The sequence below is a fragment of the Marmota monax genome, unplaced genomic scaffold (assembly GCF_021218885.2).
Source record: "Marmota monax isolate L192 unplaced genomic scaffold, Marmota_monax_Labrador192_F-V1.1 WCK01_AAM20220418_F8-fsc00059, whole genome shotgun sequence".
Taxonomy (NCBI): Eukaryota; Metazoa; Chordata; class Mammalia; order Rodentia; family Sciuridae; genus Marmota; species Marmota monax.
Window position 1 is genome coordinate 6,007,068 of NW_026693595.1, and position 25,619 is coordinate 6,032,686.

The 25,619-nt window shown below is 37.4% G+C and overlaps 1 protein-coding gene across 13 annotated transcripts in view; it reads left to right on the forward strand.

Moving 5' to 3' along the window:
• Trpm3 (transient receptor potential cation channel subfamily M member 3) overlaps positions 1 to 25,619 on the forward strand; it is a 536,247-nt gene that overhangs the window by 208,858 nt on the left and 301,770 nt on the right. Inside the window, exon 1 of one of the 13 annotated variants that reach the window (XM_046459375.2) lies at positions 23,289 to 23,570. The exons of 11 other annotated variants lie outside the window; for them this stretch is intronic. The gene's annotated coding sequence lies outside the window, so the exon portion shown is untranslated. Of the gene's footprint in view, positions 1 to 23,288; positions 23,571 to 25,619 lie in introns of those variants that run through there. One more of the 13 variants, XM_058584022.1, reaches the window with a different exon arrangement.

Below are 25,619 nucleotides of genomic sequence, written 5' to 3' on the forward strand. Positions count from 1 at the left end.
AGAAGCTTAGAATGTTTTGCATAATTCTTTCGTGTCCTAGGCCTTCTATGGAAGAAAAGAGAAAGAATCCTTTGATGTAAATCTTTTTTGATGTAATCCTTTTCTAATATTAATCTTATTCACTTTGTGTCAATCTTTAATTACTATTAGCCCTTTAATCTGGCCACGTGTGGAATTTGGGGCGGAGGTATTTTGCTTCCACAGTAATGTGACTCTGGTTGCAAATTGCAGTCTTTCCTTTGCAGTAAATAAGGATATAGGAGCCTAACATTTCCATATTGCAGAGATGTAGTTTCAATCCCAAAGTCATCAAGATGCTACTAAAATGACATGAAATATACCAATACATTTGGTGGTCACGATTGGGACATTTTGATATTTATGTTATACTCTTACATTAAGAGTATATCATAATTTATATATCTGTAGTGCTTTTTCATCCATAAAAGAGCTTATTCTACCTAGCTGATCATATTCTTTTTTTATCATATTCTTTATTCCCTTTAACAAAAGCCTTATGAAGCAAACAGGGCCTCATTTTGTGGATAAGTTGGGCTAAATTTTTAAATGAATTGCTTAAGGTTCCTTTTGACAAAGTCAGTTCTTTAACCCAGGTCTTGGCATGACCCATGTGGTTTCACCAAGCAAACCTCCCTATTGTGGTTATGTAGTCCTTCCAAATTGGGGAACCTGTGGAGAAGAGTTTCATTAGCTGATGCGTTATTGCTATCTTAGGCAGTATGTTCACTATATTATAATGGCAATCTGGTTCAGAGGACTCTCCATGGGGGAAATAGATCATCAATGTCACCTCCTTTTCAAAATATATGGTAGATACATAGTGCTTTGTGCTTGTTTAATATGTCATCTCATGTTGCAGCATATCAGTGACCTTAAGCAGTGTTAGAATGTGTGGCATTTTCTCAACTTTTTTTGTTGGTGGTGCTAGGGATGGAATGTAGGGTCTTGCACATGCTAGGCAAGGCTCTACCACTGAGCTAAGCTCTCAGCCCCTTTTCTCTCATTTTTTATGGACATATTTAACCATGTAGAAACTAAACAACTTCCCTAGACACATGAAGGGAAACAAGAACCAGAATTATAAACTTATGTTGTTTATAATATGTTCAAGTGATGTTCTATCCTACCATGCACCCTGGTGGGAATAACTATTACTAGGTTTTTTTTTTAACTATTTAGATATCAGTATAACCACTTTAATTGAAACCTCTTTAACTTTCTGCAGAAATAGATTTTTTTAGAACTGGTCTTAACACTACATCCATGAACATGAGAGATTCTCATAAATGGTTGCAAATTGGCTAATTTGTTGATCCTTTGTGTGGGGGTGGGCAAAGGGTTGTCAAATAGGTAAGTATAAAGCTTGAATCCAAAGAAGGTACAATGTACTTACTCATTTGGGAATTCTTTCATCTTAAAATTTAAATGAAATGTTGCCTAACTCATTGGCTCGTGGTAGATTTCACATGCTCATTTTATTTAACAATCCAGAAGGAGCTGGAAAAATAGCTAATGGGCCAACATCATTACTCAAAATTTGTATTGTTGTTAATTTAATTCTTGTTATATACTTTTATTATATGCTTAAAAAGTCAAACAAAATACAAGACCTTAACACAATAGTCTCAAACCTACTCCACATCACCCATATTCCTACATACCATCCACTTTCAACTCATTTAGCATGTTTTTCTAGAATTAAAAACTCTGTAAACAGCATACTTATAATTCTACTTTTTTCATAGTAGATATTTTAAGTGTGAAACATGGGATTTAGCTATTTTATTCTCCTTCCCCGAAACAGACTGTCTTTTCCCCTTACTCCCGGTATTGATTTAGCAATTTATTTTTCAAATCATATTCAGTGTTTTCATTTGTTTAACTATGCAAAATTATTTATTTCTAATAACTATTAAATCTTTTATCCCAAACAATATTTTGGGTTATTTGTGTGTGTTTGATTTTGTTGTTTTCATGTGCACATTTTTCTTTTCAATTCTAGCCATATTTTCCCACACCCCCTGCATCTCTGGAAAATGTGTCTGGATCCTGTTTTCACATTGGTCCTACACTCTTGTCTAAAATGGCTGCTCCCAGGTCTTATATAGACTTGCCATTCCATCTGGCACTTTGCTTTCTCATATTCCTATGAATTCTCTCCACCTCTATCCAATGCTTGGCTCCTGCTTCCTCAGATACCATATTGTATCATGATTATGGAACATATTTTCCAGTTGCTTCCAAAGAAAGGTTGCATACGAGGTTAAATTTTGAGGTATGTTAGGTCCTAAAATTTATCCTATTCTCACACTTGATTAAAACCACTCTCATAATTTCAAGCTGTCCAAATTGCTTTCTAGATTTCCCTAACTCTTGATCTTATTTAAGAAACCTGAAACCTGTTCTCTTCTGTCTGGAAGCTACAGAGTCTTCTCATTGTCTCCATCTTTAGAAATTCTACCAAGTTATATTTTGGTGTAGGCTTTTGCCCATTGCATTCAGCAACAGGAGTTTCTTCTGTTTGGAAATGTATGTTCTATAATTCTGGAAAATCTTCTCATGTCACTTTTTGTTTTATATTTTGCAGTTCTGGGGATGGAACCCAGGGCTTCACTTATACTAGGCAAGTGCTGTACCACCAAACCACATCACCAGCCCATGTATCTATTATTTTTAATCTTTCCTCTTGGTGTTCTATGCTCTTTTCCTGCAAACTGTTATTACCAATTCTCTAAAATCTTTCTATTTTTTCTTTCTTATATTTTTCTTTGTTATATTTTTCAATGTTCTCAATACTTTTATTTTCCAAAAATTCTATTTAGTTTTTCTTTTTCCTGTCTTATCCCTTACCTTTCTAGTACTAATTTCCAGCATTTTAACTGCCCTTTGTCATCTAATCTCACTTTTCTTTGCTAGGTCATCTTTACCTCTCAGAGGCTACTGGTTAAATTCTTCCCATGGTTCTCTGCACCACTTCTTTACTGTTGATTTTGATGATTTCTGTCTCTCATAAAAGATGCTATCCTCAATCCTATTCTAGGCTGTTACTATACTAAAAATTATGACACTAAAATGCAAGTTGGAAAATTTTAATCCCCATGGAAATTATTGGCTGATAGTCTTTTCCTTGGGTACATAACATTTTGTTAGGAGAGTCCAAAAGATTATTAGATCTCTGTTTTGTGCTCTTTGGTATTTCCAAAGAGAAGCCCTCCAATGTCTACATGAAGGTGTGCAAGAGCAGAGGTAGTCAGGAAGTTGTGAGGAAGATATTTAGCCAAACTGACCATGCACTAATAGATGAGAGAGGTAAAGATCCTGGGGGATCTCACTTGTCAATTTATAGTTTCACATATTCCTTTGTTTTCATTCTGAGCCCCACACCTTTTCCAGGTATGTCTCAGGACCCAATCTAAGTTTCTGCTTCTCAAAAGAATAAATTTCTGCCTTCCCCTGGGTTGAGAAAAGGCCATTTACTGGGTTGTGGAAAAGAGGAGGAAATTCAGCTGCTGCTTATAAAGACTTTCAATCCAAGTACCCCATCTGAGTCTAGTCCGACAACCCCATTGATTCTCCAATCTGCAAACCTGCCTGTCGCCTCTGTCCCTCAGCCTGTTGGAAGTTCAGTGGTGTGAAACAGCTTGTTTCATGCTGGTTTTTGTCTACCCTTCCAGTCCCTGGCCTCAGATTAGCCTGAGGAGAATCATGTCCCCTCCTTTTCTCATTGTAGGCTGGAGAGTCATCAGTTTCTCTGCTGAGCCAAAGTAGGCAGATGAAAACAGTAAATTATCACTGGCTAAGGAAGAGGGTATGCACAAAGGGTATAACACTGAGATTTTTTAAAGTAGAATGCAACATACAGTAGCAGTGGAGATAAGACTATAAGTAAACATGAAAAGAAAAATATAGAACTGTCAATAGAAAAATTAATTCCAAAGTTAAATTCCCCAATGAGTGAGACATCAACTTTACTAAGGAAAGTCTTAGAAAAACATAATGTCTAATTATATCTTAATTATCTAGAAAAAAGGAAATCTGAATAAAACACATAAAAAATTAAAATAAGAGCAAAATATCTCCCTTTAACCAGATAAGAAATAAAAAGCATTGCCATAAAATTAAGGGTTTTAACACCTACTATGTGCTGAGTGGTAGTAATGGCACATAGTTAAGACAGAAGGTAAGCCTTCTTTAGTCATAGAAAGCTTCATCATTACAGTGACTTGGAGAAACCCAAATCCAGTTAATGCACCTTCTTGGTTCTATGGAGCACACTACAATCTGTGCCAGATGCAATTAAAGAATGGTTCAAATGGCAATCTGTAGTGCTTTGAAGATATCCGTGGGAAATAGGCTGCTTGGCTGTTCATTACTGTTGTAATAGATTAGAAGTGACACTGGTTTTTAAAAAAATAAAAACACCTCATCATTCTGGTCCAATTGCCCAATTAGGGCATTCACACTTGTCAAACTGCAGTTGCACAATGGTTGACATTATTTTGCATTTTATGATGATAACGAGAGAGATATGCAGCATTTAATAGAGTCTTATAATATCTCCGTGTCTGCCCAAATTAAAGCCTTAATGCATACGAGAGTGTGTGTTTATGTACATAATTGAAAAGGAGCAAACCACTGTCTGGTGGTAAAGAAGAAATGGGTTGAGGTTTGAAAAACAGATGTTGAAATGCACAGATACCCAGGTACTCAGAAAACAGGAGAGGTGGTGGCCTGCCTCATGCCCCCAACTGTAACATACACAGCAAGAACCATAACTATAAGAGAAAGAATCTTGCAGTTGCCTCTTAGAGTTCTCTTCTTGCCTTTCCAGATAGCCAGGAAATCCTTCTGTAATGATTCATAAAAGGAGGGCATTATGTTGTCATCAGCATCATAGCATCAATTTTTATAAGATTTTCTTCAGTAAGCCCTGAAAACTGAAGGAAAATCATTTTTATATTTACATTTTTAATATTTACCACTAGGTTTCATTAGCACTAGTTAGGAATTGTTTTTTCGGTGAACAATTAGCTCCTTGATGTTATTTCCAGAATTTGAATAAACTTCAGTTTTTTCTTCTATAAATTCAACAATGAGTTGGAAAGAGACTTATGTAGACCTGACATGATGTGGACTGAGACCTGGAATGACCTGAAGTAAGCCACCTGAACTCAAATTGTCTGCCCTCTTTCTTTTTAAGCAGGAACTGGATCAGCCAGGCACAAGGCATGCTGTTGAGAAAAACAAACAACAACAACAACCAAAAAAAAAAAGACATAGGAGTCCGGTAGTTAGCATGGGCAACTAGGCAGAACACTAGTACACATTTCAGTGTGGAGGAACCACCATCCTTCCGACTCTTTGTCATGGCTTCATCCCCTCCCAACTATGTTCTAAATGCTGACACCTTATTAGTAAAAAGAAATACTCTCCTATGAATCCTATCATCACTAATATTTCTTCCTCAAAAGTCCTCTCTCTTCCCCCAAGCCCTTGTCCCCAACTCTTTCTTCTCAGCTAAGAATCACTAAGATAGCGGAAATAAGTGCTTTAGACCTGGAGCTAAGTTGGGACATTGAGATCACTGGCTATATTTGTTATACAACATAAGGTAAGGACACAAAGCAATGGGGAAAATTGGAGACAAGTTAATTGCTTTAGATCACTGTAATTGTTAAGGCAATAATGAAGTGGGTCCTAAAGACTAGAACTTCTTGCAAGTTCCCTTTGTAACAATTCACTGGCACCTAAGGAATTTGTACTTTTCAAAGATGACGTGAATTTACATTTATTAAAGGAAAAATACCAAATTGGACATGGCTCATGGGTTTGCTTGGAAGTGGTTTTGTTTAATCAGGGTTGCTTATGAATAGTTTAGTTATTTATTCCTACCAATTTTAACTGAACTCAACCTAAAGATTTAATGCACAAGGCAAATGAAATTTTCTGAAATGTTGATGAGTAATATCCTGGCTAAAGTGTAATGCTTACAAGTCTATAACAATAACATTTGATTTTATTTTCATTATCTTGATGAGTCAGTTATAAAACACAGATTAAAAAAAAATTCCTGCTGGTGTTATGCTTTAAATGACAAACTTTTAGGTCTGAGAATATAGCTCAGATGTAGAGCTCTTGTCCAGCATGTGCAAGGCCCTGGGTTCAAACCACACTACAGCCAAAAGGAAAAGTATAATAAATCAAAATTTTATTCATTTGTGCTCCATGCCAGATATGTCTCCAGGTGCCAGACTTGCACAGAATGGGGTCTAGACTTTGCCATTATGGGAGAAAAAGTTGGCAGGAGAAACTGGTTGTAAAACAAGTTTGAAGGAGTAATCTCTGGTAAGGGCCTATAATATACAGAGAAATAGTGGAGATAAATGGAAAAATCAAGAAAAAACTGGAGAAAAAGGATTTTGAGATAAGCTTTGAAGGAGATAATTTTTCCTGGGAAAGCAAGTAGGAGAGGAAGAATACTCAGATATGAGAAAGAGCAAAAGCAGATGCACAGAACTGTGAATGCCAGTATATTGTTGGAGGCTTGGTTTGGTGAATATTGAAAATCTGTTAATGGTAGATAAGCCTAGAAATGTAGCTTACAGGCACATCCATAGGTACTTGAATGTCTTGGTAATGTTTGGATAATGGAGGAAGAGATTAACCCACTCATCCCTAAGGACTAAGAACAGGAAATATTTTACCCCCAAAGGACATTTGACAATGACCCAAGACAAATTTGGTTGTCCTAACAGGGATATCCTTGCTACTGTATGTAGAAGGTAGAGACCAGAGATGTTGCTAAACATCCTACAAGACCCAGGACATCTGCCCACAAAGAACAATTCAATAGTCAATATTACACAAATGTAATACTACCAGGTTTGAAAAATCCTGGTTTAAGAAGAGCATTCTCAAGGCACCATGTAGGATGGGATGGGGAGGAGCAGCAGGGGCACAGAGGCCTATTATAAAACTACAGTTCAAGTATCAGAGTGAGATGAGAAGGACCTACAATGATGCATTAGCAGTGGGCTTAGCACAATGCTAGTAAACCCAATTGCAGATCAGCCAACTTTGAGAAACTAATGAAGAAGAAAAAATGTTAGCAGTGTTGCTCAGGGAGTAGTTCATGTAATTATTTGGAAGTTGAGATTCTGGAGACTAATCCTCGCCTACAGATGCAGAATCTGTGAGCGAGGTACCATAATATACTCTTCACAAACTGAGAGGATTTTTAGCAGAAGTTCTGCCTCAAGTCATTGATTCCTAAACCTGTCTTCTCATATACTAGTATTCATATAATTATCTCTAGGATGGTCAAGATTTATTTTTAATCACTTAAATTAAAAAGATATCCATCCTCCAGTTCTGTGAACCAAGGACATAAACCAAACGTGCTTAGGATATTGCAAGAACCAAAGACTAGATGCTTTTTATATATGGGAACTGTCTGGGGAATTTACATAAAATGCCATGTCTCTGCTGTAATGAGGAGACACTTTGCCACATGCTGCATGCACACTTTGCCCTGTGCTGGGGCCACTGCCAGATCTGCTCCCACTTGCCGGGTCAGCACATTCTCAGATGAATGGTTAATTCAGTTCTGCGTGCTTTCACCAGGTCACTGCATCCCAGGGAGAAATCAGACATTTGCTTTGCAGGCTGGTGAAGTATTCTACACTTTTCTACCAGGAACAAATCCCAACAAGTTACCAGAGTTCTTTCTGAATGGGAATTGGGGTTAGGGAGGAATATTCTTTTTTTTTCTTGTTTATAAAGATTTTCCAAAAGTCCCTCAGTGAATTAGCTTGAACTTTGTGAGACAGAAAGAATTCACAAAATAATTTGTAAACAGGCAACTGAAGAGTTTTTGAGTTTGGGCACTTTCCTTGCATGAGATCATTGTTAGCAATGCCCTAATACAGGGACTCCCTAGAAAGCCTTTTGTTAGGGATGGCAAAAATGAAGACCTACAGGGGCTGAATGTCACTATAAATATATGTCCTTATATGTCTTGAGGTTCCTAAAATATAGCATTAAAAACAAGCTAGAAGACAACTACCCAAATACTAAAAACCAAATTCCCTTAGATGAATCACATTAAGTCAAGCACAGAAATAGCTGAGACTCAAGGATGTTCAGAGTTAAAGCTGCAACCATTTCCAAGTGTAAGGTAATTCCTAAGATCCTGTCCTTGATACACATGAAATGTTTTAACCTGTCTAAACTTGTCCTACAAATCCAGACTCTTTCCAGAAATGAAAATACTCTTATTTTAGAAGCCAGCCGATTCTGTCTTCCACATGGAGGAGTGAGTGTGATATGATTGGAGTACATAGGGTTTCAAGTAAGAAGAGCTGGCTTTAAGTACTGGTGTTGCTAGGTGCCAGTTTCTTTCATCCATAGGGGTCAGGTAGATCAAGATGCTGAATTGTGAGCTGAATCTATACCCTGTAAAAATATTTTTTGTTATATTTGGATCATAAAACTTGCCATTACCTTTTCTAGATGTACTGATAAGAAGCACTCCAATCATTCAAGGAGAGGGCAAATTATTGTGAGGCTAGAAATCGAGTAGAATTGGAATGGGGAAAGCATCTGAAGCAGGACTTACTATCTCCATCTCTCTGTCCCTCACAGTTACCTGAGTTTTCTCTCATTCCTGGCATTTCTGCTTCTAACTGCACAGGTGCTGTGGAGCACTCTGATAATGCCTGTGTTCTCCTCTCTCCATTTCCACTCATGCATAAGTGCCATTTTCAATTTGGGGCTTTGTCTGCCTCCAGACTTCCCTGCATTAGTACCCCTAAGCTTGTGTTCTCTAAGTTCAGACTTCCAACAAATGGAGTTTGATCAGCTTCTCTCCAGAGGCAGTTCATAAGTCCTAGGGAATGGCCAGGCTACAAATTTTCTACTCATCCATCGGGCACTACAACTGGTCAGTCCAGTGGTCTGTTCAATCTTGACCATTGTGGTGGGTGGGAATGTGGGTATCACAATAAAAATGGCCACAAGTGGACAGATAGGCATTGGCTGGGATCTCTGGGACATATACTGGTTTGAGTACTTCTCTATTATTCCTGGAGTTAGTAGTCTTACATAGGCATCATTTTGACATTTATTACATTTTTATTAACTATTATTTATTATTATGTTATAGTGAACACATAGGCCCAGGATGTTTTCTTAGAAAATGGGCCCACAGTTGAAATGGCACCCAATCAACAATAAATTCATGCTCACTAAAATGAAGAAGTCAGCTTTTATTACCTTTTGTTATCTACAATATTGTAAAATCATTCAGAATAGTTGCCATGACCTGTAGTCAAGCATTCATGCAAAGTCACTTGGTAGAATCCTTAAGGGAAAACTATATCAATTATCCAGGTTGACATTTTGAGATCAAAGTATGAGGTGGGAGATACAAGTGTGAGGTTAAGTCTAAAACTAATTTTCAGGGAGATGTTACACACTAGAAAACTCAAATTTTCTTACTAACTTTGAAGTTCAGTTATCATTCTGAAAAAAGTACATTCTGAATAGCCAGTGGAGAAAACAGAAATCAGTCATCATTTCTGGGACTTAAGTGTCACACAGACAGTTTCAGTGGTATTCAAATATCCAGGAATAGAACCAAGATCATCTTCAGTAATTCATCTCCAGCCATTACAAACAGCTTTGGTATTTAAGAGATGATATTTATGTCAGTTCTCAGTTTAGCATTTTTTACTCTGAATTGTGATTTTTGCAAGGTGAGGAGTTCCAGAGGAATGAGGACTCATTCTCTTTATTTTGCAAAGACAGTTTAGATATGTAACCAAATCAGTGAAGATGAGTCCCAGGCATGCCAAGAGAGCAAGTCAGTGTGCCTAGTGTAATTGACCTAGGATGAGTGCTTGTGTGGCCAAGTATCTGCAAAATCACCATCTGAGTCATTGATATAGCCTCTTTCTTTTGTTGACTCCGTCCTTCAGCTAACAGTTACCTTTATTCTCTGACAATAACTTCCTACAACTTGAAAACTTGTTGATAGTATTATTGTTGGAGGATACTGTAAGGTCATTTATAGTAATCCATTCATGAATTAAGCAAATACTGAAATGTCAGGTGAATTAATACAGAAATACCTGTATACCAGGTTCTATACTAATTGCTTAGGATTCAGAAGAGATGCAGTCCCCACCCTCGGTATAGACAAGGAAATAGAAATTTAAGGAAAAAATACAAGAGTTGTGACCATACTTGGCACAGCTTAACCTAAAATGAAGATCTCCACTCGTGGCACACATGAAATGTGACTATATCTTTAATTCCTTCCTAAGTCAGGTAATTTACAGGTGATGACTCTGTCATCACTGAAGGGGGCTGGGGAACACTCTAAACACAGTACCCTAAAGGAAACTGCAGAGATGCAGAAATGGTCAGAAACACCACTGCAATGTTGCCTTTTATTAGCCCACAGAGGAAATACAATTATTCTAGTAAGTCTTCATTTGCTCTTTCAGAGCAACAAATTAAACCCCACTAATCTACCTCACTGGATGGTACTTATTGAACCTAAGAGGCTTCAATTATCAACAGCTTAATAAATGTACTAATCTGCATTAAATGAAATCCTTTGCAAAAATCACATTGAAACAATGCCTAAGTTGTAATCAGTCTGCCTGGTACCTAAGAGCCTACTGTGGCTCAGCCTCAGAATGCACTGTGTAATCAAATTCCACGTTACTTAAGCCTCAGAAAATTCCTAATAGGTTTTTTTTTAATTATTATTTTTAAGGGGTGAGTGGATCATTCTTATAGTAATTTTTAATAAAAAAAAATTGACATTTAGGTGTAAGTCAAGCAAGAATGTAATTGAAAACTGCTTAAATTCAGTCATCTATTTTTATAAAATGAAAGCTTAAAAGAACATTTTTGTCTGTTGGGCAAACTAGTAGTCTAGGCTAGCAAGTTTTTGTGAGGCATCCAGGGTATTATCTCATTTATCAATGCTGACCACAGACCCATGTGAGGGAATGAGATGAACAGTATTCTTTGTGATTGCAAAGGAGAAGCTGAGGCAATGGAACAATTTTCCCTGGTTGTAGATGGAAGCATAAGCAGACTACCTCTTCCTCTCTCTGTTCTATTCTAAATAGACCAGGTAATAGAGGAGTGTAAAGACAAACTCACTAACCAAGCAACTTAGGATTCTCATACATGTTCTGCAAGTTACTTGCACCGACATCTGACATAAAAAGCTCAAGCTGACAGTAACATTGTCATGAGGAATTCATTAATTAGTTTTAAATATTAAGGAATGAGCAGAGCAGTACAGATGAGGTAGGATATGTGCAGCTGAAAACACAAAGGGAGCCATAAAATTCAGCTGAAGAAAGCACATCTGGATTTTGTCCTCAAACTTATGGACTAACTAATCATGTAAAACTGTCTAGGGTACACACATCTATATTTGCATATGGAAATACCTATTGAAATCCACCCATTTATGATTCTGCTGGCAGTTTTATTTTTTAACATAGAAATTGTAGAATTTTCTATTTGGGTAAAGTAAAAAAAAGCTGGGAAAGGACCATGCCTATGAAATAAAAACGTGTTCTTTTTCATTATTTTGAATTATACTGACTGAAATTGTTTTTCAAGTAGTCTGTTTCAGCCTGTATTTTTTTCTTTTTCTTTAATTTTTTTTGTAGTTGTAGATGGATTGCATGCCTCTATTTTATTTTTATGTGGTGCTAAGGATCGAACCCAGTGCCTCACACATGCCAGGCAAGCGCTCCACCACTAAGCTACAGCCCCCACCCTCAGCCTGTATTTTTTAAGGCTTGAAAAAAATAGGAACAAAGACAAAACATGTGACTCAAGTTTATGGGAAAACATAATTAATGGGAAATTATGTTATTTAACAAATGAATGAATTTAAATAATGATATCTACTGACATTTAGAAAATAATTTATGTATCTTCAAAATACCATTTTATAATCCAGAGCCTTCCTAAATTCTTTGCTTTAGACCATGAAATACTAATTTTAAGTCCCAGGAATTCAAGAATGATGGTGGGGGCCCATTATCCTTCAAACGTGCTAATAAGCCGTAATGCCAACAAAAAGAAAAGTGGAATATTTGATATAAAAATATGTATTTTATGTATATATGTAATTTTCTCTTTTTTTCAGTGTTTACTAGCACTGTTATCTGTATCGTAGAATTGGCAAACACAAATTTTGTATGTCTACCAACAGAAAAAAGTATGAGCATGTGTGTGCTCACAACACACAGTCGTGTGATCATTGTAATCAGTCAATTCAGAACAATAATTTAATATTGACAGTTACATTTGCTAAATATTTTAAGGCTTGATGGTTCTATTTGTGCAGAACATGTTAGGAAAATAGAGGAAGAGCAAGATGTTCCATGAATGAATATCTTATAGAATGTTCCACCCACAGTTGTGGGATCTGTGACTGATGACTAATACTACTCATCATTATTCTTTATGATTAATATTATTGATTATTTTAACAAATGTTTATTGAGCTTCTTCCAGGTGCCAGGCACTTGGAGTTAGGAGAGAGGGTAAAAAGTTTAAAAGATATGGTCCCAGCCCTATATGAGTTTAGATAGGAACATAAGGATAGAGGATAAATAGATATTACTAATCAAGATAGAAAGTGTAAATAGGCGGGAAAAAGAAGAAAGTACTTGGAAGCTCAGAAGAAGAACACTTTCTGTTATAAAGATGAGGAGTAACAGGAGGAGAAGGAAACAAATTAAACTAAATCTTAGATAGCAGGGAGTATGAGAACCATAATTAAATTGAAACCATCTCCCTAAAGTTATGGAAATAGGGAAAGACGTGTTATTTAATTCAATAAAATGCAAGAAAAATTCTTTCACTGCATACCTTCTGCTACCAGCACCAACAGTGTGTCAGGCCCAAACACCTCTCCTGGCCTAAATTATCTCTTCCTTGTTCTGAAGCCCCTGGCATATGTCTCCACTTCTGTCACTTAAGCTATTCTGCATGCCTGTGTTCTGCTTTCTAGGTGAATGACATTGAACCAGTAGTTTATCCTCTACTGCCTCAGTGTCCTTTCCTGTAAAATGTGCAGAATAAAACCACTTACTTTACAGGATTTTGATGAGGTTCAAATTAGTTGTGAAAATATTAGACAATTGTATGGTCTACTGTAAGAGCTATAAAACTGTTTATTATTGTTGCTAATATTGTTATGATAGCCTTTACTGTACTTGATTTCCCTCCAGAACAGTATTGTTCCAAATTTAATGTCAAAGAATTACCTAGGGATTGTATCAACATGCAGATGCAATTCTAGTAGATCTAGGGAGGCCTGAGTTCTGCATTTTTAATAATGTCCTAGCTGTTGCTGATGCTGCTGGGCCACAGACTATAGACTCATAAGTGCTTCTAGGCCAAGAACTGGTGCTTGTGAATGATGAAAGTATGAACACTGGAGAGTAAACATGTAGAAACTTCCAGAGCCATTTACCATCTTCACAAAATCCAAGTACATGATCCAAGTGACATTTCAAAAAACTTATTTTATAGAGGATTGAAAGTTTTTTAAATGTTCTTTCACTAAAAATCATTGGAGAAGGATTCTTCTAAAACACAGTCAACTTAAAGCAGACACAAGGACTTTTGTAGAGTTTTGTATGTTTTTAGAAACTAAGAGAGCTTTGTATAGGTTGATGTTCAGTGGGTATTTTTGAATATGTGAGTACAGCTCTAATCATTCCATTTTCAAGTTCTCCTTGTAATAACTAACATCAGAGCTTCATGTAGCATCAACTTTAGTGAAGTATGTCTCATTAACAAGTCCACAGCTAACTTTCTGTTTACATTTTCTTCTCAATGATTGCCTAAAGACTTTTACATTGGAACTGTAAGAGCAGCAAGGTGTTTTCTGTGTCTGGTTCTCTCTTGTGAGATATTAGATTTACATATTTGTAGAAATACAAGTTCACTTTCATAATAATTCACTTTCAGATAACTAACATTGGGACCATAAGCAGGAAAAGATCTATATAAATATGTGCATTAATAAAAAATACCATGTTTGATCCTAGTATGTTCTCAAAATCAAGTCATTACTTAATAATGTACATATTATTGTATCCTGTGGTATTCAAAGAAAAAATAAATGGGAAAAATAACTGTTTAGACAAAAGAAATATTATAAGAGGGTCACCAAGCCCTAGAGTATATTTTGAGCCTTTCACAGTGGTGACAGTTTTAAAGAATGGTCATAAATAGTGTTTTAATGTAGAAAGCATGCCAGAGTCAGGAGTGTCACGGGGTGGGGAAGAGGCAGTTTTCCCTGTGCAGTTATGTTACCAGCTAGAAACTAGGTATAATTTACCAGGAAGAAGTTAGTGTTCTACTAAATATTGAAGAAGGGACCTAAGATCTCTTACAAACTTAAGGTCTTAGGTCTTCATGATTTTTCTAACACATCTGAAAAGGCCTAAGACCTAAGAGATCTTACATCTTCATGATTTTCCAGTGATGAATGACTTTACCTTACTTTCAAAATACTTTCACACTTACCCCTCTTATGCCAAGTGACACTCTTTTTTTTAAACTAACTTTTTATACTTGTTCTAAATAGTTATACATGATAGTAGAATGCATTTGACACATCATACATAAATGGAATATAACTTCTCATTCTTCTGATTATACATGATGTAGAATTACACTGGTCGTATACTCATATATGTATTTAGGGCCATAATGTCTGATTCATTCTACTATCCTTCCTAATTCCATCCCCCATCCCCTCCCTTCACTCTTCTCTAATACAAAGTTCCTCTATTCTTCCCTACCTTCCTCCTTGCTCCTATTCTTCCCTTTTTCCTCCTTATTGTGAATTAGCATCCACATATCGGAGTAAACACTTGGCCTTTGGTTCTTGGGGATTGGCTTATTTTGCTTAGCGTGATATTCTCCAGCTCCATTCATTTACCAGCAAATGCCATAATCTCATTCTTCTTTAAGGCTGAGTAATATTCTGTTGTGTATATATACCACATTTTCTTTATCCATTCATCTGTTGAAGGGTACCTAGGTTGGTTCCATAGTTTAGCTATTGGAAATTGAGCTGCTGTAAACATTGATGTGCCTACATTACTGTAGTATGCTGATTTTAAGTCCTTTGGGTATAATCCAAGGAGAGGGATAGCTGGGTCAAATGGTGGTTCCATTCCAGTTTTTCTGAGGAATCTCCATACTGCTTTCCATGCTGGTTGCACCAATTTACAGTCTCACCAGCAATGTATGAGTGTGCCTTTTCCCCCACATCCTCAATAACATTTATTATTGCTTATATTCTAGATAATTGCCATTATTAAAATAAATCACATTATCAAATGAAACAATTCTATAGGGAATTTTTAGTTCCCTGAAAGGAGGTGATTCTGCAGTTGTTACTTCAAAAATGTGGATTTGAAATATCAAATTGCCCATGGATCCTCCCTACCTCTGCCCCCTTCCTCAGGTCATGAAAATTATTTGTATTCCTTCAGAAAGCAGAATTCAAATTAAAGACTAACTTATAGCATGATAAGTTTTACTCTTATGTGTTTTTATTCAGAAAATTTGGGAATTTGAAGAAAGTCAGTGTGACTGGATGTAGCGAGCTGGGTCAGCCGGGCATAGAAGAGTTTGGACAAGTGAGCTGGGCTGTGACTGTAGAAGGCCTGTGAGGCACACTGGCTAAGGAATCTGGGTTTGTCCTAAAGGAAAAAAAGAAATCATTGAGTGACTTAGGATGGAGGAGATGAAATGCCTTGAAAGAAATCATCCTTTTAAAGGATCACCAGGAAAACTATTTCATATGATACTGTAATGATGGACCCCTGACCTGCATTTAACAAAGTCCATAGAACTGTACAGCATAGTGAACCTTAATTTATCCTATGAAATTTAGTGAATAATATTGCAACAACATAACACTAATATAGCAATTTCTCTGGTGCAACAAATGTACTGTACCAATGTGAGGTGGTCAATAAGGGAAAGTGTAGGGGAGGGAGTGAGGGGGTATATTAGAACTCTCCATACTTGCTGTTCAATTTTTCTATAAAACTGAAGCTGCTCTAAAAATCTATTAGTTAAGTAGTGGGAGAAAGATGACTCATTGCTGGGTGAAGAATGGATTGGGGACTCAATTAAGAAACCAACACACTATTCTTTTTAAAATTAGCATAGCTTCTCTCAGAAGAATCTTGCTATCAGAAATTCATTTTGGCATCCAAGTTTCAGAGATCAGAACTCTGGAGTACAGGGGAGAGGTTGTCAGAAAACAGGACAGAAGAAATTGCAATGTCATCAGTGGAACACAAATTGGAGACTGTCTATATTTTTGTACCACCTATTAAAATTCTTTACAACTGCTTTTGAATTCATGTTCATTCTATGTGTATCAAATTCAAACTAATATATTTAGAAAAATGCTAATAATATATGGTCTAGTCTCTTCTAGGCCCTTAAGTCTTCCAAAGAGATTTTTATGTTAATGTATAAGGTAAGACAAAATCAATAAGACACAACACTGGTAATGAGTGTTAAGGAAAGATACTGATGGTTATTTTTGAGCTAGACCTATAACCTTGAACAACCTTAAAAGTGTCACATTAGAACAATATCACCAATGGTTGAATGGCTTTATTTTCTACCTAACAATCTAGTAACTTGACAGAGAAAGATGACTATCAGACAAAAACACATTTATGCTGCATTAACTTAATACCTAGTAGTTTTTCATTTCCAAAGATAATAGGAATAGCTTTGCCTTTATACTGCTGGATCTGTCTGCTTGCAAGTTGCTTCCGATGATACAAATGAGATTGATTTGTTTTCAGTTCCTCCAATTAAATAATTCTCAGTTGTTAGATTAAAAAAAAACCCTACAAATCCTGGGCAGTCTGCATATTTTGATCTGATTGATGACATTGAGATTTGATTCATTTGGTAAGAGGTAAGGGCATTTTATTTATTTGGTAGGGATAAGAGCAAGAGAACACCAGGTTCTGGTCTTGAAATTCTCTCAATGACAGAACAATAAATGCTATATTATTGCTTGATCATAATAATGTCTTAACATTTGAAATCTTACTGAAACAGAATTAGAATTTAACACATGTGCTGAATTGCTCAGCCAGGGGCATTCTTAAGAATGGTTGGAGACTGGTAAGAATTCTTTGGGGGATTATTTGTCAGTTCAAATCTCCTTATGTACTTTGTGCCCCATAGACATAAAACCTTGTGTTCTGCAACATTTTTATTTGCTTCGTTATGAAAAGAACAATAGCTCCATGAATTTGTAAAGATTTCTTAAATCCCTTATTTTCAAAAACCTCTACACATATTTTGTGCACATTAATAAGAGACTAACAATAAAGCTGTGAGCTTCTGATTCCCAGGATCATCATTTCCGGGAGCTACAGATGACCTTGAGGATCACCAAGGTTAAGTCACTGGCTTCCAAGGTCATGGGCCTAGTTGTCAACTTGTCATGGCTAGGTTATATATCCTGAGACTCTTAATCCGTCATGCTTTTACCACACTGCCTTACTATTGTTTTGAATGGATAAAGAAAAGGGGAATTTCAGAAATGAAACCTTTCAACCAAATTTAAGTCAGCACGTTGCAAGGATAAAGACCTGATATTAGATTTGAAATCACTCATTGATTAAAATAAAGCAGCACCCAAAATACTTTTAGATAGTTATGACTGATGATAAAATAAAAATCTGTGCAAGCAATGGAAAGCGGGGGCGGGGGGGGAGGGCAGTGTATCCTCAGTAGTCAATACTATTGCGGCTACTTATCCATTCTCACCCACTACTTTTCTCAGCATCTTCATCTTTTCAGGGCAAACGAGTTAAACAATATTAAAAGCAGCCTCTGAATCTGACATAACTTGTCATATAAATTCCATGTTTCTACCTAACACAAACCATTCCAATTTAATGAGTCAGCACATTTGGGGGTCTCCTAACAAAATCAGAATGGTGCAGGGATGAGTGGTGAAAGCTAAACAGAATTAAGGACTGAAAGGGGGACATTGTGTTGCTCCAGCTCTGCATTTACTTGATGGAGAACACAGTTATAGTTCCCACTGGCTCTGACTCCATGAATATAAAAAACCCTCCCAGTCACTAGGTACGGGCTGACATTGTCATAGTGGTACTGCTTTCTAACAAACGAGCTGTCATCTTAAAGCTCTTGGCCCTTGAGGGCGATGTCTAACCTCAATCTCTTGCACTTTTTGATCATAAACTTGTCTTTCATTTTCTCCTTCTGAGGGTAAAGTTTATCCTATTACTATATTTCTATGATGTACTCTAGTCTCACAGGACTGGCACTCCTGTTATTTCTAGTTTTATTTTATTTATTTATTTATTTTTGCTCACCAAAGGCAACAAATTCCCTAAGTGGATGTGCGTGGTATATAAGTTTGAAGACACTGTCAGAAATAGCCGTTATGTTGAAACTGACTTAATCCTTGACCATATATAGGATACATTTGAAGTAGAGGCCTCCATCCTCTGATTGGAGCACTATTAATTTCCAACCATAAATAGTTCATCCCCCAAAGGTGAATTCTAAGAATGAGGAATTGAAAATCCCTTAGAAATGATGATTAAAAATAGGAGAGGGAAGAAGGGAAGTCTTCCAGGTGAGGCTGCCAAGCTCTAGGTATTCCATAACAGACATAGAATCCAGTGTCTGTGCAGTGGGAATCAAAAGTGAAGGAATATATATATATATATATATATATATATATATATATATATATATATATAATTATAATACACATGACTTTTCCCCATGAGAGTGTGAGCAAGGTTTTGAAGTGGAACGTAAGTTACACTGTTTACCCTGGCAGTGGCCAGCCAGCCCTCTCAAGAAACATAATGTTTTATGCAGAGTTTTGAGGAACAGAGTCATTTACCAAGTACAGAAGGAAGAAGCTAGCATTTGAGATGAAGGTACAGCATTTTCAAAGATTAAGAAGTATGGAACATCATGGTGCATCAGGGGCACAAGCAGTAATTTGGTTTGCTGCGGCATAATGTATGTGAAGGTCTGTAGGGAAACTGAGAGATTTGAATAAGATCCTTTCAGAGTCAGATCCTGAAGGACTTCAGTGCTGAGTTGCTGCTCATGCTAGAGCTGGAGAGCTATCAAAGGATATTGATATGAGGATGGCATAATCAATTGTTTTAGAAAGAACATGCTGGTGTGTGGCTCAGGAGGTGGCTGGCTTTGTCCTAGCCCTCAGCATTGTTTACTCTGGGACAATGGCAACTCAAACATTAGAGTACAGCGGGCATTTATTTTCATGTATTAAAATAAGAAATAAGAAAAGGACACGTAAAAATGGTCTGGCTCTCTGCTGCTTTAATTTCCTCTTTTTTGACATCATAATGATCTTTCTCTTTTCTACAAATCATTTTTACTCGAACTTATTAAATGTTTTTGCTGAGTTCATCTCTTCACAACACCAAGGAGGAGAAATTATAGCTTTTAGCAACAGTGTTTGTTGAATCATAGGTATAACCATCCCTTGTACACCATATACGACTATAAACCCAAATATTAAAAGAAAAAAATCCATTTATGTACCATTTTAAAATTCCCCATTAGGAAACACTGGTCCATTACATACCATCATCTTCCAGAGGAATAACTGCTTCTCCAAGAAATCAAATGGTTTGCTTCAGTGTGTGCTGACCGCATGCCACGCTGGTAGGTGCGGGGCAACATCAGCAACTAAACAAACCACTGCCCTCAGGAACTTATCTTTTAGTAGAGGACATAGAGACACAGGTACATAAAGGTGTTGCACAACACCAGGTAAGGTGAAGGGCTACAAGAAAAACAGAAAGGACTGGCTAAGGACAAGATATACCGGTGATTAGGATGGTCACCAAAGACCTTTAAGCTGCCTAGATGTGTAGAGGGAGGGAATAGTGGGATATCTAAAGGTGGAGCTGTCCAGGTAGGAGGGACAACCTGGACCTCTTTATTCTACACCAGGGGTATACCAGCACACACCAGTTACAGCCCATTTCCTGGTTTTGTTTTTGTGATTCTAGAGATTGAACCCAGGAGTGCTCTACTACTGAATTACACCTGCAGTTATTTTATTTTACTTTACTTTATGACAGAGTTTTCCTAAGTTGCAGAGGCTGGCCTCAAACTTGTGATCCTCCATTAGCCTCCTGAGTAGCAGAAATTATAGGCCTGTGCTGCTGGGCCTGGGTATAGCCCTGCCTCCTGTTTTATTGAAACAAAGCCATACTCACTGTGAGTATGTTGTCTGCAACTACTTTTACACCACAGAGACAGCCAAGTACTGTAGCAGAGACCTGATGGTCTCCAAACAGCCTTGCATACATACCATCTGGCTCTTTGCAGATGCCATTTACTGACCTCTTCTATCATGCTATTTTGCTGCTATTATCAAATGTAGGCATCACAGAAAAAAATGCTTTGGATATTATTATTATAATGAAATATGTGTTTTCCATGTCAAAATCTACTTTCTGCTGGTAGAAAATCTGATTTAGCTTTTACAAAATTTTGTGTTGTGTACCAATAGAATAATCTTAGTACATTCTCTTCAAGTGTAATGTTTCAATGATGAATGGGGAGAATAAGTTATTCTGCCTTGCACAGAGAAAGGAGTGAAGAATAACCACAGTTAGCATCATGCTTTGTGGTTTTCTCCTGTTAATATTCAAATTATATTCTCTCTAAATTACATCTGTAGCAGGCTGGTAATACCCCCTTTTGGGAGCAGCATTGTTGGGTGATACACAAGACTTTTAAAAGATCCATATGCACAGTGTGGCCCAGAGCTTCGAGTCTCTTCGGAGCTAATTACTTGCTTAAATCAAAGGGTCCTGGGGATGAGCTGCTACACATATGAATTGTTTCTGTGCTGACTCACCTGGGGCTTCCTTTGGTACTAACACCAGTCGTCCAGGATACTCCTAGCAATACTTTTGTCTTTGGTGTAAACTTTGTGGAAGGCACCTCATATTTTATTTCCTGTTGAATATGCATTTCTCTTTAGGAAGGAAAAAGAAAGAAAACCAAACAAACAGCAAAACAAGTAAGACTAGAAAGAATGGGGTAAAAAAAAATATATATATATATAGACAATATTTAAAAGACTCAGTATCATGGGATTGATCTCCAGAGTTGAATAAAAGGAAGGCTGGAGCAGTCTCTAGTGAAGAAGAAAACTGAAGGGCTGAGTTGTTGGGCCGTTTCTTACATTAGGAAGATTATCTGCGACCAACTTATTAAGTCTCACAGGCTCAGAGCAGCCACACTGCAGCCTGCCAGCTCAGTGGGCCTTCCAGGCCTCCACCTGCCACTATGCCTCTGCCTTCCCTTTTCTTCCCCTTCATTTTCCCTTCCTTCTTCCGTCCGCCCCCTCCTTCTTTCTCTCTTGCTCCAGAACATTCACCCTGCACATTATAAAATTTTCCTTCCCAAATCTTCCCCCCCAAGCCTTCAGTCTCTATAGGCTTCTTCCTCCTCAGTCACTTCCAGAGCGACTCTTCCCCAATAACCTCCTTTCTACTAACTTAATATAGAACTTGACAGATGGAAAAAAAAAATAGATTTTCTGAATACACAAACTATAGCATTCTGAGTACCCAGACACAATGACAGGGGTAAACTGGAAAATATGGGAAAGCAAAAGAATAAAGTAACGACTTACAATGTTTTCTACCTATCATCTCTATTTAAAGTGTATAGCTTTTTGCACTATTTTATGGCCTAGTTTTCTTATATAAAGCAAAAACATTTCTCTTTGTAACTAAGGAGTCTTCTAAACCCTGATTGTGATCACAAATGGCACAATTTATATTAATTAGTCTCCTGCTGATGGACTTGTCTCTGGTTCTTCTTCATTGTAAGCAATGCTACAGGGAACATCTTCATGTGCTCCCACCTCTAGTAACTGCCTGGGAACAGATGCTTAGAAGTATTATAAGTGCACAGAAGAGAGGGTGTGTATGCTGGCTATAGCCAGTTCCTGAGGACAGGCAAAGGGATTTGTTCTCTCCATGTATTTAATGCTGAAGCTCGGTCCAAATTTTAATTTGAGTCTCGCTTAACATAATGTTTCTTTAGTTGAAAATCACTAGGCAGTTTATTGTCCCTTGTCCTTGGGGAAACCTTGGTGAGAGACCAGAAAATGTGAGAGTTTGATGATCAATCCTGGAAAGAGCAGAGAGGTAAGAAGATGATCCAGGACCTAATTCTTGTGTGAAGTAAATCACTCACTTACCATTATTGCTCTTATTCAGTGTGGACATGACACATAATAGTCACTTTGATACAAGATTGTAGAAAAATGAAAATCAGACCTTTACTGCCTGTACAGATTTACAGGTGAAGAGTGCCACCTCTCAACTCCAGCCTCTGTTCATGCAAGAGTCAGTCTTTAGAGAGGCAGTGCTCATATCTTCCCTTTTTAAAAAGCATTTTTGCCTTGTTGAAATGTGAACTCTTTTCTCCTCTGATGTATTCACTTATCTGGTTAAGAAGAACTCCTATTGTCTAAAAAATTCACTCCTGGATGGTATTTGAAAGAGCCCTTTCTGTGTGAGTGAATACCAGCTGGAATCTCACAGTGGAGCCACCCCAGATAAACACATCACAGGGTCACCACTTTCCATCTGCATCCACGAGCTGTAGAGGCCACAGGTCATCATTTTTAATAAGGAAATAGAGTGTAGGTTTCTAATCATACACTTGCAGCTGTTGGGGAGGGATCGGAATGAGAAGTAGGATCAGGCAAGTTTTACCATTGACATTTGAAAAGTTTTGTGGAAGGTCCCCGGCAAACTCCAACTTTATTCTACTTGGGCTCATGTTTAGGGACCAAAATATCCTTTTGAAATTCTCTTGAGTTTTTTTTTGCAGTTTCTCTTTAAAGAAATGCTATCATTCCATTCTTTGCAGCCAGGGGAACAATGCCGCTTGTGTGTTCAAACCACATGGTGCATTAACACACTCTTTCTTCAGAAGGATTTGCTTTCCAAAGTTGAACTTTCCGAACTCAGAACACCTTATCACACTTTCACAAGCTTTCTCTCTGAAAATGGAAAAAAGAAAAGGGGTGGGGGGGGGAGCCTGTTAGGACTTGTGCCAGTTAAATCCGATCTCTCCGGGGATTTGTTTTTCTTCTGGCGTCAGATTAGATGTTCACATCAAGCAGTGTTTGGAGGACTGCAAGGGAATGTCCATGGGATTCTTAGTGAGGATAATCCTGAAGCAGCGGCACATTCCAAGGGGCTAATCTGCCCAAGTTCATTGCTTACTTGAAACGTCTCTTGGGGGAAGAGCCAGGCAAGTGACTTTTTTTTCAGTGGGCGGTCATAAGAGCATTATTAACGGGATGACCAGCCCCGGCCACAGCAAAATGAAAGCAACAGGAGCCGCTCCAGGGACTGCCGTTGCCACCAGCCAGAGTCAGTGCACAGGTAAAATGATTTCAGCTTAACTTTTCTCTTCTTTAACTTCTCAGCATTGGAGCTGGGGACCTAGAGAAAGACCAAATAGACAACCAGAGAGTTGTTGAGGGAAAGCAAAAGGTGCAAATGGACATATGTGTTCAGTCCCTTTGGGTCTTGGTATTTGCTGTAATCAAGACAGAGAGTCTATCTGAAATAGAAAAATGTGAACATGAGGAGGGTGGTAAAGTCTTCCTTGTAATTTGTTTCTATAAAGTTAATGTACTTTAAAAAAAAAAAAACAACCTTGCGATTACTGGTCTGGGTTATTGTCCCTCTATATTGCTCTGCTAAAAAAACGATTGCAATTGCTTTCTGATGGATTTCATACATTCTCTGTGTGTGTACTCATAAACTACTCCCTCGCAGAGAAGGTCTGGTTTGTAGCTAGCCAGGACTGCACAGAAAGAAGATTCAAAGTAGTCTAAAGTTGGAGTCTAAAGTTGTTGGCTGAGCCTTTGTGAAAGAATTGAAACTTGCTTAAATGAAATTATTCAAGTTTTCTTCTTCTTTTTAAGGCAATATTTACAACCTTCTTGTTTGGGTTTTGATCATTTTGATGCTTTATTGATTGCACACTTCGTTTTCAAAATTTGAACTTGTTTTATTCTCTGAGGGTAATTATTATACTGTGTTAAAAAATGTGAGTGTTCTCATTTTTGTTCTGAATAAGATGTCCTTTAATTATTAGCCTTTGAAAAACACTTCCCTGTAACACATCACACATGACTGATAATGCAGAAAGACAAGAAGAAAATAGCCCTTCAGAGACTCAGCCATGGTTATGTGACCATTCTACCTCTGGAAAAGAATGTACAAAAGTGGTTTTTCTGAGAGTTGATAGAAGCCATCTTTTCTAAGAGAACCTGAGCCCTCCAAAGCATATTAAAGAAAAAGATGTTCAGACAAACTGGCCATTGATGTCTTGCATTAGAAGAGAATTACAAGGTCAGTTAGAAACACAGTGTGTCAAATTTATTTCATACCTTCTAACAACTAGGATAATCATTGTGGCTAACTTTAGTTGAATGTTGAAGGAAAGTATAAAACTTCACACAGAATAGTTTAAAGCCTTTGAACAAAAGAAAAGGGAATTAGTTTAGGGAACAAGTTTAACTATGATCATACATCAAATACATTCTCTCCGAGAAAATAATTTTAAAAATCTAGTATCTGTCCACATTAAAGACCTGAATAAAAGCACAATAAAGCAAAGCCCATAACAGAGCATGCTAAATTATGCATGATGTTTTGTAGAATTCCTAATTCATGTGTTACACATGCATTCTTTCTATTGTGCATTATACTGTTCTCAAAAACAGAGAATTCAATCTAATTATGAATGAAGAGAAGAGATTTACCTTCTGTTTCTCTTTTTCCCCCACCCCTACCCCTTAGTTGTCTGTGCCTTGGCAAGAGAAATTATTAATCTACTAGTAACAAGAAATAGAAACTAATCTTTAGTCCTTTTGCTAACATGGAGGTAGCTTTTCACCTTTGAAAGGTAATTAATTTGCTAAACTGAACACAAGGGAAGTTATTGTATGCTGAAAGACAAGTGGGAGTCCATACTAGTAAATTTGACCCAATACCATCTTACTTAAATTTCCAGTACTTTTCAATGAAACTGGGATCTGTAAGTGAAAAGAGTAATGAAGGTGTCCTTGAAAAGACTAATCTATTTGCTGTGGTCCCCCAGATTCTCAATTGGAGAGTCCCGTTATGATTTCATATCTTTTCCATAGCCGTGATAACGGCCTCCCCGTTTCTACTTCTTTCTCATATTCTGAGCTCTTCCTAATGTCCCACCCCCTCCTTTATCCCCAGGGAGAGAGGAAGAACAGATAACATTGAGGTTGGGAAGTGGGGAGTGAGAATGTGAAAGGAGCATGCCTGAGCTGGTCCTAGACAGGCCTCCAGCGTCCAGCCTTCTCCAAATACCAAGGGACTCCCAGGCATGCCCAGATGGCACTGCCACATCAAGGATGTTTAATATCAACAATATTGCACTTGGAGAAT